The 12841-nt window shown below is 35.2% G+C and overlaps 1 non-coding gene across 1 annotated transcript; it reads right to left on the reverse strand.

Moving 5' to 3' along the window:
* Positions 1–4198: 4198 nt before the first annotated feature.
* TRNAQ-UUG (transfer RNA glutamine (anticodon UUG)) lies at positions 4199–4270 on the reverse strand. Its single transcript has one exon. It is a non-coding gene; the product is annotated as a tRNA-Gln (tRNA).
* Positions 4271–12841: the final 8571 nt, after the last annotated feature.

Raw genomic sequence — 12841 nt, forward strand, 5'->3', positions numbered from 1 at the left:
TGCAGCATAGAACATGAGCATCCAATAATAAAAATATGACATCTGTCAACTTATAAAAAGTTTATCTTCGAATTGAAATAGATTCAAAAATATAAAATAATGATCAGTTCCATTCTTAAATCATACCATATAGTGAGTCTTCGTTTTAGTAACATTTAAGTCACAATGCAATTTTCTCAGCAGAAAAATCAAAATGACCACCTCTCAATTAAAAAAATTGTTTATCTCAATTCTCAAAGAATTTTTTCTAAAAATATTTTGTGTTAAAAACTAGACTCAAAACCAAATCATAACATCGTAGTTTGAATCCCAAATAATATTTTTCTTTAGAGAAATAAATAAGTGACATTCACGCCATAAAATAAATCATACTGCAGAATTTCAAGATGAACACTATCTAGTAAAATTATCTTTTCTCCCTACCATCATGGAGTTTCTCTTTTAAACCAATTTTATTTGAAATTAGACACATAATAGTACCACATATATTTTCACAAGCTTTATATCACTCTGTTAAGTAGGCTTGATAAATATAGAAATTCATGTCTTCAATGAAGAACATACCAAATTGTAGAAAATTCAGGATTACCTCTCTTCAATCCAAAATTTTTATCCCTCTCTTCCATAGATATTTCTCTTTCAAATAAATTTTATTATAAAATAGACTTAGAGTGGAAGTCTAAAAATTTAGTGTGGACTATAAAACATTATGTTAAGTATAGAAATAAAATTATGACTTCCAAGTCATTGAAATAGTTTTTGTTGTAGAAAACAGCACTTGTGCACCCTTCAATAAATTGATCATATCTTTCAAACCACAAAGACTTTCTTAATTAAGCATTTTTTTCTTGAAAGTAGACTATTTTTTGTGAGTTTTGGTAAAATTTTAGCAAGAAATAAAATCATATGATTGGTGGGAAAAATCACGGAAGTCAATAGACAGTTCCTGAATTTTCCATAGTCAGAACTGACACCTTTCATTGTTGAGTCCATAACTCTCAATTCCTATACGATCTCCTACTGAAATTTTGCAGGTAGATCCTACTCTTAAATACACTAAATATCATTGAAGTATATAATAGAAAAATACCTCATTATATTATTTATATCACTACTCCAAAATAGCCCAGAATAGTCATTTTGCAGAAGGCTTTTTTGGTGTTGGAATATTTCAATAATTCTTAACCGTGGGTGTATTTCTTGACCACAAAGGTCATTAGGTTTCTTATATCTCATTCTCAAGCTTCATCTAAACTCAAAAAAAATGAAAAGATAACTAATGACATCAAGTGTCAATAATTCTGATACCAATGAAAGAGAGACTTATGTGATCTTTTACTAAGGAATACATTTTTTTTTTCCCTTTCTTTTTGACAAAAGATCACTTACAGGTGGTCTTTATTATAATAAGATAAATTTAAAAATAAAATCAACATAACAATAAAACCAAGATCTTATCAACTTTATGCCATTGAAACAACTATGCAATATGCTTGAGAATAAAAGACAAGATTGCAAGAAACAAAAGGAAGAGTACTGGAGATTACCTCAATCAGGCTTATTACACCCCACACCGAGTCACCACCATCCAATGGCCCGGGATCAACAGTCTAGCTTCAATCTCGAACTGAGAAAGCAAATTTCAGCCAAGCCACACCAATAGAACATGAACCCTTTTGATCACAAGCTCAAACCCTAGGTGAATTCTCTTAGCAACCTTGTTTGAGAGAGATGGATTCTTTTTTTTCTAAACCCTAAAACCTGTAGCCGTAAATCCATATTTGAGAGATAAGAGAGAAGAACTCCATAACCTAAACCCTTAGGTTCTTTTACAATGCGGGAAAGAGATATCAAACATGAGAGAGATAAACTTTCTTAAGAGAGAGAGGTAGAAAGATAAGGTGTAGAGATTTTTTTGGTAGAGACAATCCATTTTTATAGGCTTTAAATAAGATTAGGGTTTTTTAGGGTTTTCTTTGGCTTGCATTTTCTTGTGAGATTGAACATAGACCGTCGATCAAGGGTGACTTGTGGTGTGAGAGATCTGAGCCATCATTTCATAGATGGGCCATCAACATTATGGAAGGTGCATAACCATTATCCCATTTTCTTAAACCATTTTTCCATCAATATATTTAAATAAAATAAATATCATGCATTCTATAAAATTGCACGATCCATGTCACATAATCCATAAGGATATGTTAAATAATATTAAGTAGATAAATACTACCAAATATAAATAAGATAAGATTCATATCAATTCAAATTGACGATATCTCTTTAAAACAAACTTGCTATAAAATAGATAAGGTCACAATCAATATATCCCTTCCAAGATTTGACCACATGTCACAAATCAAACTAACATTATCTTAAAAGCAAACAAGAGAATCCAAAGAGGGTGGGGCGTGCCACCCTTTTGTGGTACATGTGGGCCCCCACCCACATGCCACATGTTGGGCCCATGTGCACTATGGGCCCCTATGGAATATTATAAAAAAATATTATTTTAAAAATTGAATAAAATAATTTAAAATATATATTTGAATTTTTATAACTTTGTAAGAACAATAACTGTATTTTTATAAATCCAAAAATCACAAATAAACTATTGAGAGATTTATAAAAATTCGAATAATAAAACTAAAATCATTTCAATAATAAAATGAACACAATTAAATTACTATGATGGGAAAATGATCCATATGGTTTTAGGAATCCAATATGTAATAATGGGTACTCCACCTTTAACTGTGGACTACATACCACACTAGCTTTATCGAACTGACCTAGTGTTTCCCATGACCCACAGTCCAAGCGGGTCACCAAAGTCAGGTTGATTAATCAAGGGGTTGCAATCCCAGTCTGTGGATTACAAGTCCTCCCCTAGAGACGAGTCAAGGCCACCACGACCTGATGCGGCCATAGCTCTATGGCACATAGGGGTATTTCTCGCACATGTGTACGCTTCACCCAAAGGTGGATATCTGGCTTTTCCGAACGATTTATCAATATGCATGCCATGTGACGGTACATGGATGAGGATTTGGCCCTTGTCTCTCTAGGCTACCATCACACACAAGGGTCACACAGTCTCGTGGCGCACTCATCCGGGCATGTTCTTCATGCTCAAGTAACATGGGTTTTTCCCAACTGACTGGCCTAGATCGTTAAGCATAGATCGGTATCAGTAAATCATCATTTGCTTAGTATGGTCCACGAGGGACTACACTCCTACTGAGTTCATGTTCCACTATATCATTTCATTTTACAAGCACTCATAAGGCCTTTAAAGGCTACATAAACCGAACATTTATATATATGCTTAACGTCAAACTATAGATTTTCATATGACTGCAACTTGTGGCACCTAAACTGCATTTAAAAGGCGTAGTTTTGAGGTACACTTATTTATATAGTACAAGGTTGGCATCTTATACAAACCTCAACCATATACTACACGTAACAACATACAGTGCAAGAATAGCTAGTGTAAAATATTTTATTTTATCACATTACCGCGACAAAAATTGGCTAAAAGTTGTCAGTAATAGATTACCTAGAGAAGTAAAAGAAATTTCCAACCAAGATTTAATAGTTGGTCCATTATCATCCTAGGTAAAGTCCATCTTGTTGTGATAGGAGCGAACACGAACAAATAAGCTTTATAGAGAGCGTATATCCTTTTATGGTTAACTTCATAAAAAAATAAGAATAATAATCCTTTTATGATTAAATGGAGTCGCATCTAGAATTTTGAATAATTTCCTTTTATGGGTACATAACTAAATCTTGGTCCATTACCATCCTAGGCAAAGTCCATCTTTTTGTGATAGGAGTGAACACAAAGAAATAAGCTTTATAGCGAGCGTATATCCTTTTATGGTTAACTTCATAAAATCATAATAATAATAATTTTTTTATGATTAAATGGAGTCGGATTTCGAATTATTACCTTTTATGGGTACATAACTCTATTAGAGTTATAAAAAAATTATTTCCTTTTATGGGTACATAACTCTATTAGAGTTATAAAAAAAAGTTTTAAATTGGCGACAAGTTTCGTTTTCCTTTTATGGTTACATAACTCTATTAGAGTTATAAAAAAAAGTTTAAAATTTGCTACAAGTTTCGTTATTTCCTTTCATGTTAAAGGGGACTCTGATGCAACTATAGATTCAAGGTGGATTAAATGAGGTCCTACTGGGAGTCAAACCCAGGTCGCTGGATTCAAAGTCCAAAGTGCTAACCACTACACCATAGAACCAATGTTATTATGCGCTTTCATCATTTTTACTCATTTTTAATGGTTTCTAAGTGGAGGTTCAATGAGGTATGCTAATAGTTTATCAATTTATGCTTTGTTTTTCTCAGAGCCAGCTGAGTAGGTTTAAAATGCAAGGTCGTGCACACCGAGGATTCAAGATGGTTGTATTTTCAAATTTGCTGTATGTTTAGTTTCATGGAGTTTACAATGCACTACTTAGTCATGGGTGGTTTATGGTACACCACGGGGGCATATAAACAGTGGAGATTAACCACAGCCTTTGGTGGTGTAAAAATTGCATGCCATACATATTTGTTTGTGGCATTAGCTGTGAGGCCAACTTTGCTTTATGGGACGGAATATTGGGTGGTCAAAAATAATATACTTAGAATGAGTGCAGCAAAGATGAGGATGTTGAGACAGATGAGTGTGGTAAAACAAGAAGGGATAAAATTCAAAATGAATACATTCGAAAAAATTTAGGTGTGCCACTAATAAGCAATAAGATGAGAGAGAGTAGACTTAGGTGGGTCTGTGATGCAAACGCAGTACAACACTTGTTAGGAGATATGAGTTAGTTGAAATGGAAGACTCAAAAAGGGCAAGGGGTAGGCTCAAAAGGACACTGTTGGAAGCAGTGAGAAAAGATATGGAGACTTGTGGCCTCACTAAGGATATGTTAATAGAGGAATGGTGGGCTAAGATTCCTGCTGCCGACTCCAATTAGTTGAGAAAGGGCTTTGACGATGATAATACACAAACATATATGATACATTAGTTGTTGATAAGATCATCGTCATTTGGGTACTTTAGCCCTAGCAGCGGGCTAGGTGCCCTGGCCTTGGCCCTGTCCCTGGCCTAGGCCCGTCTGGAAGAGGCCAAAGATGCCATGGCGTGGCCATTGTACCCATAAGGCCGGCCCTGCCCTATCCTGTTAAAGGCTGGCCCAGGTCAAATAAATGAAAAATATCAAAGGAAAAGCAATAAAAAAGAGGGCGGAGTCAAACCGGGCTGGCCTTGGTTCTAGCACAACTCAGCCTGCCCCTATGGTTGTGGTGGTCTGGCCGTGGTTGCCCCTCAAGTCACTTTTTGTGGCTCAGGCCCTATTTTTTTTGGTCCAGGACCTAGGCCAATTGCCAGCCCTAAGGTACTTTGAAGCTCAAGTACTCATGTGTGTGTATATATATGAAAATTGTGAAATGGCATAAGGCAAATGAAGAAATATGTATATAAATAGATTTGGGTTTGGTAAAAAAGGCTTTCCTTTCTAACATTAAAGAAAGAGAAAGCATAAAATATATATTTACTCTCCAAACATAAAAGGCTAAAAAACAAGAGAAAAGTGAACCAAGAGAAAATATAAGTTTTTATTTGTAACAAAGATAGAAGTTGGAAATTCAATTTACTCATGAAATGATTAAGGATGGTTACTATCTCCTAATTAGGAGTTCGTCCAAGTTTTCTCTTGGCATGAGAATGTGCTTTGCTCCGTTACATTGGATTATGTATGGCATTGTATAGTATGAGACCATTTAACGTTATTACAAGGAGGTAATAATCATTCTTAGCCATTAAATATTAAATTTAATAGCTGGGGGTGTGTCACGAGTCTAGTCAATGACACCTTTACAACCATTCAATTTAAAATCTATGGACAATAGTGATTATGACCTCATTGTACTAAAAGTAAATGGTCTCTTCGCATATTGTTCCTCCTGTTTTACATGGAATGTAAAAATCATATATATTATCATCATCCAAGCCTTACCACATGTATTTGAGGTTGGTTTATACGAATCTTGTTCTGCCATTATGCTCTATTAAGGACCATACCTCAATTAGACTATAAGTCGCTATAACTCTTTTATCTACTTCTATCTGTATCCGCATTAATTCTATTAGTTGGCTTCCCAGCTCATAGTCATCCTTATAGAAGCTTTCCTTATTATAAGATATATTATCCTTATTTTTCTCCACCAGCATACGCCAATCTTTTCAAGAACACGGAGTACTTCAATAATACAATTGTGCTGTCACTCCGCAACAAAACGGTACTGCTGAACGTAAACATCATCATATACTTGAAATGGCATGAGACCTTGTGTTTCCAAGGACATTTACCTCTTAGTTTTTGAGGTGAATGCATTCTTACTGCCACATATTTAATAAACCGAATTTCAACATCTTTATTATCTAACAAATCTCATTATGAAGTTCTTTTCAATAAACCTTTGACCTATACTCATTTACGGGTTTTTGGATGTCTCTGCTATGCCACCACTCTGGCTTCTAATTGAGACAAATTTGATGCCCGGGCCTACAAATACATGTTTGTTGAATATCCTCATGGCCAAAAAGGATATCATTTTTTTTTACTTGAAAACTCAAATTTCTTTTACTAGTCGTGATGTTGTTTTCATGATAACATTTTCCTATTTTTCTACAAGTCATCCACCCACATAACTAGCGGTTGTTCTACCTGTACCCATTATTGAGCTTCCACAAACCTCCGATTACCCCTCTCCTTCAACTAAACCACACACTACTACTCCATCTTCCTTACCCCATCTATCTAGAAATTTGGTTCCCTCACAAACTGTTCAAGAATCACCCCAAACCACTTCCCATAATTCCTTGGATCAAATTGATAACAAATGTTCGCAAATCAGAACGTCCTCATCATACACCGATTTTTATTGTTCTCATGCTCTGCTGCCAATTCCTCCAACGTCAACTTATGCGACTGGACCAATCAAAGGTAATTGATATCCAATCTCTCAATTTCTCTCTTATGACCATTTCTCTCCATCACATCAGAGCTTTGTTTTCGTTGTCTCTTCTATTCCATAACCCACTTCTTTTTCCCATGCAGTGCAAGGCCCGAAATGGCAGGAAGCAATGCAAAATGAGTTCCAAGCACTTGAGCAAAATAAAACCTGGGCAATCACCACCTTGCCTCCTGACAAAAAGCTCATTAGTTACAAATGGGTCTACAAAGTTAAATATCGGTCAGATGGCACTGTTGAGAGATATAAAGCATGTCTTGTTGCCAAGGGTTACACCCAACAAAAGGGCTTGGATTATCATGAAACATTCGCCCCAGTTGCAAAGAATGTTATTATACGCTGCTTGCTTTCCATTGGTTCAATTCGAAATTGGCCCTTACATCAACTTGATGTACATAGTGGATTTCTACATGAGGACTTACATGAAGAAGTGTATATGACTCCTTCCCCCAGGATTTTATCGACAAGGGGAGAAACAGTTGTATCGATTACACAAGTAGCTCTATGGCCTAAAACAAGCTTCTCGACAGTGGTTTGCAAAATTCTCCTTTGCTCTCCTTCTTGCTGGATTTGTTCAATCTAAAGCCAATTATTCTCTATTCACACGTCGAAAACATCATGAGTTCACTATCGTTCTTTTGTATGTGGATGACATCATTGTCATTGGCAATAATCTTGATCTCATCACCTCTCTCAAGCAATTCCTCCATTATTTCTACTTGAAAAATCTGAGGCTCCTTAAATATTTTCTTGGAATTGAGGTTGCCCGCTCCAAAAAGGGCAACTACATCACCCTACCCAAATACACTTTGGAAATTATTGACGAATCCGGGCTTCTTGGGGCTTGCCCTATTCATCTACGCATGGAACAACACCACGAACTAAATACCACTGTTGGTGACCTCATATCTGATCCTACTACGCATCATAGGCTTATTGGTCGACTCATATACTTGACTATCACCAGGTCTGATATTGTCTATCATGTCCACATCCTCAACCCATATATGAGTCAACCTGGCAAACCACATCTTGTAGCAGCCATGCGCCTAATTCGATATTTGAAGCTCTCTCCAGGTCAAGGTTTACTCATGCCTTCTGACAGTGCTTTTCAATTATTAGTTTTTTGTGACTCTCACTGGGCAAGTTGTCCTGATACGCGTCGTTCCACTATTGGCTATTTTTGCTATGTTAGAAAACTCTCCGTTATCCTAGAAGATGAAGAAACAACACATAGTCTCTCGCTCTTCTGCTGAGGCAGAATACCGTGTCATGGCATTTGAAAGTTGTGAAATTACATGGCTTCGTTTTCTTCTTCGTGACTTGGGTTCCATCATTCAAAACCCATCAGCTTGTTTTGCGATAACCAAGTTGTTCTTTACGTTGTCGCGAATCCAGTGTTCCATGAACACACGAAGCACATTGCAATAGATTGCCATTTCATCATAGACAAGATTCAATTTGCATTCTACGAACATCCTATGTTCCAACCACCCATCAAGTCACTGACAGTTTCACCAGAGCCTTGGGCAAAGAACAATTTCTATCAGTAATCGGCAAGTTGGGTGTTTTTGACATTCACTCTCCAACTTGAGGGGGAGTGTTAGCTGGCCTCTCAGCTCATAGTCATCCTTATGGAAGCTTTCCTTATTGTAAGATATGCACAACCATATCTTGGTTATCTTTATGGAAGTTTTCCTTACTGTACGATATGCACAACCATATATTGGTAAATACTTGTTGTGAAATCCCCATAATCTAAGGATTGTGATCATGTATCATGTATATATATATATATATATATATATTCACCCTCTTGGGATAATGACAAATACGATTTTCTCATCTTAACAAGTTCAGGATTTATAAAATAGAAGTGGCAAAAGTTTTAAACTAGCTGCCCACCAAACACTACCCTCCTCTTTTTTGCAGGGCCATGGAGGAGTTGTAATAATAATATATATATATATATATATATATATATATATATATATATATATATATATATATATAAGTTGGTCATCCAAGCTGTTCACTAAAAGTATCAATCTTATTAAAGTAAGTTACACCACCCAATTTGAAGTCTGACAGACAATAGTCATAGTCACCTTGTACCAAAAGTATCAAAATTAAATGGCTTCCTTTGATACTTTTCCATTGTAATAAGGTGCACCACAAAAACCCAGAAAAAAACGCTTGATCTAATACTAGAAAGTTATTAAATTTATCATTTGAACATCGAGACGTAAGGACATGAACAAAATAAAGATTCAAGTCATGAAAATAATGCATCTTGTAACACAATATCTAGACCATCCATTAACATAAGGCACACCTAAAAATTTTATCTAAAAATGGAGTTCTGGTGTTAAAAGCCTTATGATGGATTGAAAATCTATCTTTATCCCTAATTAGGAAATTTAAACTTCCATAAATGGCACAAATCGAGCAAATATGTAAACACTTGAAAATCTTGAAATTCTATGGTCCAGATAATTTGTTATAGAATGTACAACATTTGGACTTAAAAAAAACATATCTTATTATCCATACATTACATCTTGAGGTCTAGAAGATTTTTGAGCTGTAACTTACTTTAATAATATAAGGGGCAATGAGTTCATGCAACAATTGTATAGTAATATGATACAACAACCTTTAAAAACCATCTTATAACCATTTGTTTGATCCAAATTTTGAAATAAACGCTCTTTTGAACAATCACAGAAAAGGAAAATTTGAAAACACAAGCTAGAAAGTAATTTTTTAGCCCAATTTAACATAAGCCGTTCATTTTGGTAAGATGCTTAGATCTAGGCCTTAGAAGGATTTTTTTCACTTCTAATTTTTTTTGGATGGCTTTATTATCATTAGATGAACAATCTTTAAAAAGGAAAAAACTGATTTTGAGTTCATAAAGGCTAAGATCTTGAAATTCATAAAATGAATAGTCTAGATTCGTTTTTGGAGGGGACTCATTTTGACCATATCTAGGGTTCAAATTGAACTTTTTTTTTTTTTTTGAATTGATTATTGAGATGAAGAGAGTGTGTGTGCAAAATTTAAGATCATACAAATACCACTGGTCTTCTAGAAGTATTGTTGCATTATACTATGATACAACAGTTGCATTAGATCATTGCTCTAATATAAGATTGATACTTTTAGTATGCCTTATATAAATGTCAAAACTCATATATATATATATATATATATATATATATATATATATATATATATATATATATATATATATATATATATATATATATATATATATATATATATATATATATATGTTGGAAGAGACTAAAAAGCGCCTATAAGCGAAAATGAACAGTATATTCGCCCATAGGCTCAGCTCCGTCCAGTTTTTCAAACGACGTGGATTAAAGACCGTCACGAACATATCTGATGGGATTTTTTCACCCAACGTTGATGCAAACATATATGAGGACTGCCACGGCTCTTGTAAGTCCGTGACAGTTTTTAGGCAAAACTAAGCGAAACACTATAGCAATTCGCCTAAAGGCGTTTTTTAGACTTTTCATATATATATATATATATGATACCAAAACGGGGCCAAGACCTCCAGTAAAAATCTTAATCTTATATATTTGATCAGAGTAAATATGTGAATATTAAACTGTTATATTTGACTATTTCTTGTAGAATTTTGTAAAAATTTAGACAAAATAGAATTATGCAGATTAAAGGAATAATTCATATATCTAGGACTAACCACTGTGTGTGGTTAAAATCTCCTAATTTAAAACTAAACAATATTTTGAATTGCATTAATATTTCATAGAACAATCTGTAGAAGTACAAACAACAAATTGTATTGATACGAAACAATCTGTAAAAGTACAAACAACAAATTGTTTTGATACGAACTATATTCAACCTGATACAAACTGTATGCAAACTATTACAAGCTGATTACAAAGAGAACTATCTGTGATAATACAATAACACACTTACTGTTTACATATGCAATAACTGGAAAATAGTTTCCAGTGTTGAGGGCAATAGGAAAGAAGAGAATGCATATTGCAATCACACATGCTGTTATAAAGATAAGGAGGAGAGATAGAACCTGGTAGGTAAAATGAGTTATGGAGCTATGAGGTCAGGATAGCTTGTTTGATGATGAAGTACCTTCGGGCAGAAGAGAGAGAAGAAAGGGGAAAACAGAGAAGAAAAGAGAGAAGAGGGAGAGTAGTAGAGTGGAGCAGAGCTAAGGGGAAAAGCTCGGAGAGGCTTGCGACCTGCGAACTGACTTGCGACCTAAGGTATGAATGAGAGGGAGCCTCCTCTTATATAGAAGAGTTTGCTTCGTGATGAAGCAAAGAGGTGAGATGATGTGATAAGACCGAAAGGGGGAGAGGACATAAAGTAAAAGCGGAGAAGACATAAAGTAAAAGCAAAAAAGGGAAAAAGACAAAAAAGATAAAAGATGATGCTTAAAAAATCATCATGTACAGTGACTTTTTTGTTTCTTATGGAAGTGGCCACAGTAAAAGGCATCTGTGAACAGTGGCTTTTTGTCTTCTTCTGTCGGTGGGGATGGTGAAAGGGCATCTTTGTACAGCATGTCGGTAGCTTCTGTTGGTGGCTTTTGTCTTATATGTCGGTGGCATAGTAAAAGTATCTTGGTATAATCTGTGTATGTCAGTGAGGTACTGTGGAGCATCTTTTAGGGTCTTTGGCTAAACTCATCTGGGTCTTCTTCTTCTGGGTCTGTTTCTTCTTCTGGATCTGCTTAGTCGAGTTGCAAATATTGATTGGTGTGCAATGGTGAGGATTGTACGGTTTCGTCTGATGAAACCGGTTTTCTTTCTTCTTCTACGAAGATCTCTTTCATTTGTTGTTCTAGCATTTCTTTAGAAGCATTTGGGTTAGATTGGAGCATATTTCGTAGGTATGTAGGAAGTCAAAGGAAGTATTGGCTGTATTATGGTCACTTGGACTTGGGTGATATATAGGTTTTTGTGGAGGTATTCTCTTGGGAACTATGGTTGTGGGATCCATATTAAAAATATCCCACCACTTGATTGAGATGGTTTTGCCCAGTCTGGGAATGTAGGTATGGTCAGCTGTATTATTGACATTCCCATTTCATAATCCATGGGAGTTGATATAAGGCCACAAAGTAAAGGTGATTGTCAATATCATTATTACTATTATTGAATTTCACAAATTGTTCCTGCACTTTTTGGAAAGCAGGAGGTAAAATTGAAGTGGTTGATCCCCAAACTAGAAACCAATTTTTAAACCAATTGGGGAATCGTTCGAAAACAGGTAATCGAAACTGGATATACTAGCTATGAGTATTGTTTGGATTTTGGTAATAAAATATTTTATGCCAAGCCTCTATGTATTCGGCATATTTATAATATTTGTATGAAAAATCGGGGTTGTGTAATTTCTTTCCTTGAGCGGGATTGCATCCCCACTCATCATAAGAGAGTAGTTTCTTAATTTGGACTTTGGAGTAAGCAATGATTCGAGTAATCTGTTGGCAGTAATGGACAACAGATATAGATCCTGTTTCGATGAGAATTGCTTCATAATATTCTCTGGTTTTGACTCCATTGGTTGGATTTAAATGATTTATCAAATATAATGGAGCAAGCTTGATGTGGTCCGTATTTATGTGATGGTCATCAATGGTGATGTCCATAAGGTATGCTCGTTCAATGTATGAAGACCTAGGCAAATTAGGCCTTTGATTGGATTTGGATTGTGCTTGAGAATAAGTAGGAGTAGAAGTATTAGCATC

Source organism: Amborella trichopoda, chromosome 12 (genome assembly GCF_054954075.1).
Source record: "Amborella trichopoda isolate Santa Cruz 75 chromosome 12, AtrichopodaSantaCruz75HAP2 v2.0, whole genome shotgun sequence".
Lineage (NCBI taxonomy): Eukaryota > Viridiplantae > Streptophyta > Magnoliopsida > Amborellales > Amborellaceae > Amborella > Amborella trichopoda.